Consider the following 9530-nt stretch of genomic DNA (forward strand, 5'->3'; position numbering starts at 1 on the left):
ATTTCAATCACCATGTACAGGAGCCCACATGTGCCGAGGGGCCGCCACATCTCCATGCTGGCCCACTAGAAAAAAAAATTTAAAAATTATTATTTTGTCAGTGTTAACATACTCCTGAACCAAATTCCTGACTCGGCCCTGACTATGTATATCAAATTGTGCATATATTAAATATATACATCACATTACATCTTGTAATAACTCTTGAAATAAAATATTGTGTCTTTGATCATTAATATGCATCAATTACTTTGATAGACATTTGTTAATTGCTGATATGATCAAAACTAATGATCTATCTAACTATAAAAACAAAAATAAGGAGAGGAATTTAAAAAAAAAAAAAATTGCAAAGTATTGAAAAATTGTAAAAAAAATTATAATTTTTGTTATAAATTTTGTACAAATCAAAAATTAAAAAATAAATATAAATAAAAAGATAAGGAAATGTGCAATGAAAAACTAAAAAATAAGAAAGAGAAAAAAGACCTATTTTATGGAAACATACAAGAGTAGTAATTATACATATTTAAGTTAGTAAAAAAAGAATGATACATATTTAAGTTGAAATTTTAGAATAACCACGTCATATTTTATGTCTGTTGGTTTTTAGTCGGCGTATTAAAGTCGTCAATAATATTATTTTTCTTGGAAAAATTAGATTTTGGTTACTAAATCTAAACAAAATTGGTGTAAAGTGACTTCAAAATTGAGAAAAAGATAAATAAGAAACTTAATTAATAATAAGTGATCATTCAGTAGTTTATTACGTAAATATCTTTATCGATATATAATATATTTTTAATTGATCAAATTTATCCTAAACATTAATTAAACACTTTTGTTTTCTAACAATCGAACTGCACATTCTATCACAGAGGATAAGATGAAGACAGAGGGAAGGAACTGGGGCTGTATTTGAATTGTGTTGTGGTTTTTAAATTTTTTTATTTGGAAACAAGATGTGTGTGAATATATATATATATATATATATATATATATATATTCATAGACTATAGATATAATATTCTTAGTCTTGTGCTTAGCATGTTTTTCGACAGCCTTGAAAAAAGGATAAGGTTAATAAAGAAATTATAAATTTAAGTTATGAGGTTATTAAAGAAACCCTAATTTTATAATTGGTAGGCTACAAACTAAAAAGAAAAAAATAGAACAAGTAAGAGAGAGGAGAATGAATCCCGCAATTTTGTCATCTAAATATTATTTTTAGAATATTTAATAAACAATAAGCATTTTTTACCAAATTACCCTCAAATGGTCAATTATTTAATAATAATGTTTTAAAATTGGTCACTATCCCTCTTTTATGGACTATTAGGTCATTTTTTGACAAATTTGTTTAGATTTGGTCACCAAAATTTAATTTCTACATTTGTAATTGAATTATATCAGCTTTTAACAGGGAATAATTTACTCATCGGTAAATAAGCAATCAAGTCTTGTCATTTTTTTATTATATTGATAAACGTGAATTTCTAAGTTTATCTTTATAAAGAGACAAATGAGTCCTCGTAATTAGTGTATTTTTTTAATCAAATCAATGTCAAAAAGTATTATTATATACATACTATATGGTACATCCATTTTTGAAATGAGACATTTATGTTGGAAACTTTTTATGGTAGTGGTTTTTAATGCTTTTTTATTTTATTGATAAGAATGAATTTCTAAATTTATCCTTATTAAAAGACAAATGAGTACTATGTAATTAGTACATTTGTTTAATCAAATCAATGTCAAAAAGTATTATCAGAATGCTAATATATATATATATATATATATATATAGTACAACTATTTTTGAAATGGGATATGTATTTTGGAAACTTTTATGGTAGTAGGTTTCTAATGCTTTTTTATTATATTGATAAAAGTGAATTTCAAAATTTATATTTATTAAAAGATAAATAAATATTATGTAATTAGTGCACTTGTTTAATCAAGTCAATGTCAAAAAGTATTACGAGAATGTTATATAAAAAAAAAATAATACAACTATTTTTTAAATAAGATATGTATTTTATGACATCCCAAAATAGAATTCACAAGAATTTTGGTAGGAGAGGGGGTAACACTGAATTCTTCTATCAGTGTTGTTGGTTCACCGAAAATATAAAATGACAATTTTGTACTTTTACCATTATTGAAATGTCTTTTCAAGCATTTTAATAACAAAATTTGGGTTTTTAGATATTTTTCAAACACAAGTAGGCAACAGTGACATATTTTATAATAGGAGGGTCAATGTTATTTTTAAAATTGAAGGGAATGTCTATGTTATTTAGGCATTTTATAATGTGGTCATTGTAATTATACTTTTTCTATTCTTTCCATTGATGATGAAATGACAAGTTGTACAAAAGAAAATATAATAGTATTCCCAGTTCTTTATAAAAATAATCTTATTACTCCTTTTTTTTTTTTTTTTTTTTTTTTAATAACAAAATTGACAATACTACCCTTTAAGAGCGAATTGAAAGGGTAATTTTTGGATACTTATAGTGGGTGAGCGTTTCTACAAGACCTGACCTTTTTTTCCTGAATAAAAGTTGAAGTGTGAAATGAGAGTGTACTTTTATACCATAAAATATTGCTTTTTCGAGAAAAAAAAAAATGATGCATTCAATTTTTAAAAATATTCTATTCCCTTAGCAGCAAATAGCAAATAGGATCCACAATTATTTTTTTTATTTTTTATTTTTTTTCTTAAAGTACGTATATCGGCTTGCACCATTCAAATCAAGAGTTCGATTCGAAAGCGAAATTTCTAGGACTTACCTTTTGAATCCTTACCAACACCGCTATATGTTGAATTAAGGAATTCAAAAATGTCTAGAATGTCAAATGTTTGAATTAGGTATGTCAAAGATTGTATATTTGACCATAAAAGATATTCTAAGGATTGTGTTGCTTGATTCTAGGGATTATGACTAGAATCAAGCCTATAAATACTATGTAAAATTCATGAAATGATATGAATGAAATGCAATTCGTCAAATTAAATATGGTATCAGAGCGTGATTCAAACCCCATTTGATTCATTGTTCTAAATTTTTTTTTTCAAAAAACCCAAAAATTCATAGCCATCCTCAAAACCCAAAACCCGGAAATCTATAAGAATATGGAGTTTAAAACCCATTACCTATATCAAAACCCATATCGGCATATCATTTCAGATTGTTCAAAAAAAAAAAATCAAAAACCATTCAGATTGTTCAAAAAAAAAAATCAAAAACCATATCCTTCACTGAACCTTCTTTGTCTCTGCCCCTGCCATCACTAAACCCACAAGTTGACCACCTCTTGATTATCACTTTCATCATAATCTAGAGTTTGAATTTCCTTCTGGTACTCCCCTGAAATTCAGGTTTGGAGAAGTACATTGTATCTTCATGGAAAACAATATCCATCGTGACAAATAATCGACGTGTTGGAGGATGATACCGATATCCTTTTTGATGAGTGGCATATCCAACAAAGACACATCGCAATACTTGAGGAGTTAACTTGGTGCGTTAATGCTTGTGTAGATGGACGAATACCACACAGCCAAATAAGTGAGGAGTTAAATTTGAGACAACTGGGGCAACAATTGCATCAGTAAGGGTTTGGAAGGGTGTTTTAAAATTGATGGTGCTGGAGGGTACCCGGTTGATTAAATAAGTTGCAGAAGTTAGTGCTTCTCCCCAATAAGATAATAAGATAATATCAAATGGGATTCGATTAATGAAGCTCTGACAACCGCAACAAGTGTCGATTTTTCTGCTCGGCCACCCCATTCTGTTGGGGTGTGTTGGAGCAAGTGGTGTGATAAATCATTCCTTGTGCTTCAAAATAACGTTGAAATCCAGTGCTCTAATATTCTCCACCATTGTCACTGCGAAGAACTTGAATCTTTCTATTGTACTGAGTTTCAACCCTTTTATAAAACTGTTGGAATATTGAGTGCACTTCACTTTTGGATTTCATTAGGCAAAGCCATGTCATCCTGGTACAATCATCAATGAACGTTATAAACCAACGTGACCCACCCAAAGTAGTGACATTAGATGGTCCCCAGACATTAGAATGAATAATCATAAAAAAGAATGGACTTTTGTTCAATCGTAATGGAAACGAAATACGATGGTTTTTCATAAGTTCACAAACATCACAATGAAAACTAGAAACATCAACTCTAACAAATAAACTGGGAAATAATTTTTTAAGATAGCCAAAGGAAGCATGCCCAAACCGGTGATGCCATAACCATATTCCAGAAGGAAATTCAAACTCTAGATTATAATGAAAGTGATAATCAAGAGGTGGTCAACTTGGATATAAGTGGTATAACATTGGATTCCAGTGGTGATGACTCACAAACTGAAAACAATCAGGAAATGGATTTAAGTAGTATAACATTAGATCAAAGTGGTGATGCAAGTGGTGATGAACACCCAATAACTGAAGAAGTAGATTTATCTCCAACTCAGCCTGAAACCGAGTTCTTGGAAAATATGGCTCCATCTCCGGTCAACATATCACACCAATCGCTTACTGAAGATGTTCCTGAGCCACACAAAAGACAGTTGCCACAGTGTCACACCAGAGGTATTCCTAAACCTACATATGAACCTGAACTTTCTAGTAAAGTAAAATACCCTATGAGTCATTATGTGTCTAACCATGGTTTATCAGAATCAAACATGTCATTTGTGAATCAATTATCTGCTGTATCTATTTCTAACAGTGTGCAGGAAGCCTTAGCTGACCCCAGATAGAAAGTAGCTATGAATGAGGAGATAACATCTCTAAAACAAAATGACACATGGGAACTAGTTAATCCTCCACCAGAGAAGAAACCAGTTGGATTTCGGTGGGTTTACATCGTGAAGTACAAAGCTGATGGCAAAATATAATACTTTAAGGCAAGATTGGTAACAAAGGGATACACTCAAACCTATGGGATTGATTACACAGAAACATTTGCACCTGTAGCCAAAATTAACACAGTTTGTGTCCTGCTATCTTTAGCTACAAACTTGGGTTGGCCATTACAACAATTTGATATAAAAAATGCTTTTCTATATGGTGAATTATCCGAAGAAGTTTACATGGATCTCCCACCAAGATGCATGATACCCGAACAACATAGTCAGAAGGTGTGCAGGTTAAAGAAATCGTTATATAGGTTGAAACAATCTCCGAGCGCATGGTTTGGAAGGTTCATAAAGTCTATGATAGCCTTTGGCTACCATCAGAGCAATTTAGACCATACTTTATCCTGATGAAACAACATGGTAAGATCATTGCACTCATTGTATATGTGGGTGACATGGTGGTTACAGGGAATGATCCTAAAGAAATGAAGGCTCTCAAGAATTACTTGGCCAGAGAATTTGAAATGAAAGATCTAAGTCATTTGAATTATTTTCTTGGGATCGAAATATCTCGATCTAATAAAGGGATCTTTCTATCTCAAAGAAAATATGCTTTAGATGTATTATAAGAGACAGGTATGACAGCATGTCAAGCAGTTGATACACCAGTAGAAGAAGGACTGAAGTTATGTGTTGAATCCAACCAAGTACCTGCTAATAAAGGAAGATACCAAAGACTTGTAAGGAGATTGATGTACTTAGCACACACAAGACCAAATCTGGCGTATGCATTGAGTATCGTTAGTCAGTTTATGCATGATTCTGGAGAGCAACATATGAATGCAGTTATACGCATTTTGAGGTATCTGAAATCCACTCCTGGAAAAGGAATTTTGTTCACTAAAAATATTGATTATCAAAGCATAGTTACATATACTGATGTTGACTAGCTGGATCCATAGATGATAAGCGATCTACCTCTAGTTACTTTACTTTCGTAGGAGGTAATCTTGTGACATGGAGAAGCAAGAAACAAAATGTTGTAGCTCACTCAAGTGCAAAAGTTGAATTCAGAGGTTTAACAAATGTATTTGTGTGGCATTATGGCTAAGAAACCTCTTGCAGAATTTAGGTTATCTATCTAAACAACCTATCTAACTATTTTGTGATAATAAAGTAGTATGTGACATCGCGCATAATCTAGTTCAACATGACCGTACAAAGCATGTTGAGGTAGACATATTTTTTATTAAGAACAAGTTGGATGGAAAGCTTGTGGAATTATCTAAGATTTGATCAGATGATCAGATGGTTGACATTCTCACCAAAGCAGTCTCAAATCGAGTGTTCTTAAAGTTTTTAGACAAGTTGGGCACGTGAGACATTTATGCACCAACTTCAGGGGGAGTGTTGAATTAAGGAATTCAAAGATATCTAGAATGTCAAATGTTTGAATTATGTATGTCAAAGATTGTATATTTGACCATAAAAGATATTCTAGGAATTGTGTTGCTTGATTATAGGGATTATGTCTAGAATCAAGCCTATAAATACTATGAATGAAATACAATTCATCAAATTAAACACCATACCCCTGGGAGCGGATCCACTATTAATTAAGTTGGTTTCATTCTGGACTGCCTAATAATTTTTCAACCCCATATTTTTATGTTACAGTATGAAACTTTTTTTTTTTTAGGTGGCAAGACATCAAGCAACCAACATTTCTGTCGAGCTACTTAAAACATTGCATTTTATAAGTTGTTGCTCACAAGAATAGGTCTCTATAGACTCTATTGGCACCATTACACCACACAAATTTTTTTAACATGGAATTCCGAGATTGTGAGTGTTGTGACAATTGACCATTGAAAAGTGCTGAAGATTACTTTAAAAGTTTTATATTATATTATATATATATATATATATATATATATATTCTTTTTTCTTTTTGTATGCACTTCACAAATTGACGAAGCAAAAGCTAAATTGATAAAAAAACTTAAAGCAAATGAAACCTAATAATTAAAAATTCTAATTACCAAAAATTAGATCAATTCGAGTCCAATCAGAATGGTAACAAATTCCAAAATATTCCATGGTCTTTTGTATACTGAAAATGCGATTTTGGAGTCCAATTTAGCTGAGAAATGTTATAGGCAACTAGTATAATTCTTTTAGAATTGAACGTTGCCAGATTTCGATAAGGTATGGACCTCTTCAAATAAAAATGGATCAGTGGACATTTTTTCGAAATTGTTTTAGTTGGTCCATTTAGACTAGTCAACCCGTTTTACATGACATAATGCTCTGTTTTTTTCTCCGTTTGGTTTGGTTTGGTTTGGTTTGGTTTGGATTGGATTAGATGATTAGGAAGGGATTTGAAAAGACAAAAAAAAAAAGGAAAAAAAAAAAGAAAAAAAAAAAAGGAATATTGTAAAGTAAAGATTTGGAGAGAAAGGATCGTGGTTAACTAATATTTTTATAATTCTGAAATTACCCTTAACAATTAAAAAAATAAACTTATTACGACATTTGAATCCTATTTTATTGAATGGTATGATAGTAATTTGGTTGAGTTTTTTTTTTTTTTTCAAACAAAAATATTATAATTTTTTTTTTGTCCTACATAATTTATAAAAAACATAAAAATAGATCATTGTTATCATTTTCTTTCTTTCTTCATTTCATTTCTCTCACAAATGAAGCCTAAATTAACTCAGGCAGACCACACAATTTTGTCCGGAAGGGTGCAATGATAAAAATGTTCTATTGTTATCATTTTTTTTTTTTTCATTTCTCTACTTTCTTTTTTCTTTGATAATTTATAAAAAAAAATTATTTTTTTTTATATTTTTCTTCATAATTAATACTATTATTTCTTTTCCTTTCTCTCGTGTGAAGCATAAATTAACTTAAGACGTCACACAATTTTGTCCCGAACTCTTATGCTATGTTCGGTATGAAGGAAAGAGAGGGGTGGAAGGAAAATATGAAAAAATGAACAAATTTTCTTCGTTCGGTAAAGATAGGGGTGGTCAATTACGACACGATACGACAACACGACACGAGTTAAAAGGGTTTGGGTTTGATATAAATGGATTTGGGTCATAAAATGGTCGACACGATTAACCCGTGTAACCTGCTTATGACCCATTTAACTCAACATATTATAATCGTAAATATAACTTATATAATATGTTACATGTTTAAACCTCATTATTATGGATAGTTAAGTCATTTTAACATAAATATTATTTATGCCTTATGATTTTTTTTTTTTTTTTAAATTTTGAATATTTGGGTTAATTATGATAAATTTTTTCTATTATTTAGCAATTAATTAAATATTAAATGTCTCGTTTTGATAAACATGTTATTAAATGAGTTAACACGTTTACTTGTTTAATAAAGAGGTTGGGTTAGTATTGAGAATTCTTGACACGATTATTAAATGGATTGGGTTTGAGTTTACCTATTTAATATAATATCCTTACATCGACACGATACGAATACGATCCACAAATACAAATTGCCACCCTACAGGGATAATATTAAAAAAAAAAATAAGAAGAAGGATGTGTCATCCTTTTTCCTTGACAAATTTTACTTTAGAAGGTTACAACTTTGTTTGGTCGACTTCACAAAATATACCACCAAAGTCACAATCATCATTTAATCACGCCAACCCACCACTTTCAGACTCCCACCCGTCACTTGTTTGCTCTAATCATCAATTCACACACCAACCCAACTCCTTTCTGACCCCACCATCTCTTGTTTGCTCTGCACACTTTCTTTCACAAGAGGATGATCCTTACACCTCTACCGTGTGAAATCAGACTACCAACTTAAGTCGTTAGCAGGAAACTTTAAATCAGATATTTAATTTATCAATATAAATAATATTTCTTTTAATTCATTCTTGCCAATTTTTTATTTGCAAATAAACCAGCTAAAGTATTAAAGTTTTTCTTAATATATACTTTTAATTTATTTAGTGTTTTTTTCCTTCTTTTTTAACATGGCTTAAAAAAAACTCATTTATAGTGAAAAAAAAATAGTTGAATGCACAAAACTTATGGCGTTGCGAGGTCTGTTAGGATCAAATATACGCATATTTACCTTCAATCAGGAGTAACAATTTGTGTTCGCGGGTCATAATCATGTCGTGTCGACTTAAGAGTATTTTATTAAATAACTCAACCCGAATGCGATCCGTTTAATATTCGTGTCAGAAACATTCAACACTAATCCGATCTACTTATTAAAATAAAATATTATATTACTTAAATTATTAATAATACTGAATTAAATAATAAATATTAGAAAAATATAAGTTTCAAGCCAAACAAATTACTAAATAGTCTCTAATTTACAAAAATAATAAGACACAAATTTAGATACTTATTTTGAAATTTAAATATAAATTTATTTATACCACGTATAGTTAAACTGGTATAAATGAGTTACACGAATTGAACTACTCAATCTAAATACGATACGATTAGTTAAATAAATTAATCGTGTCGATCTTAATTCGAACTCGTTTAAGATCAATCCAAATTAACTTAACTCGAATCGTATTGATAAATAATATCAAATTTTGTCACCCCTCCCTTCACCATGACAAATTTATTTTTCCTCTTCG

The sequence above is a fragment of the Cornus florida genome, unplaced genomic scaffold, assembly GCF_030987335.1.
Source record: "Cornus florida cultivar Cherokee Brave unplaced genomic scaffold, ASM3098733v1 CherokeeBrave_3.0.0_Hap2_Chr04, whole genome shotgun sequence".
Taxonomy (NCBI): Eukaryota; Viridiplantae; Streptophyta; class Magnoliopsida; order Cornales; family Cornaceae; genus Cornus; species Cornus florida.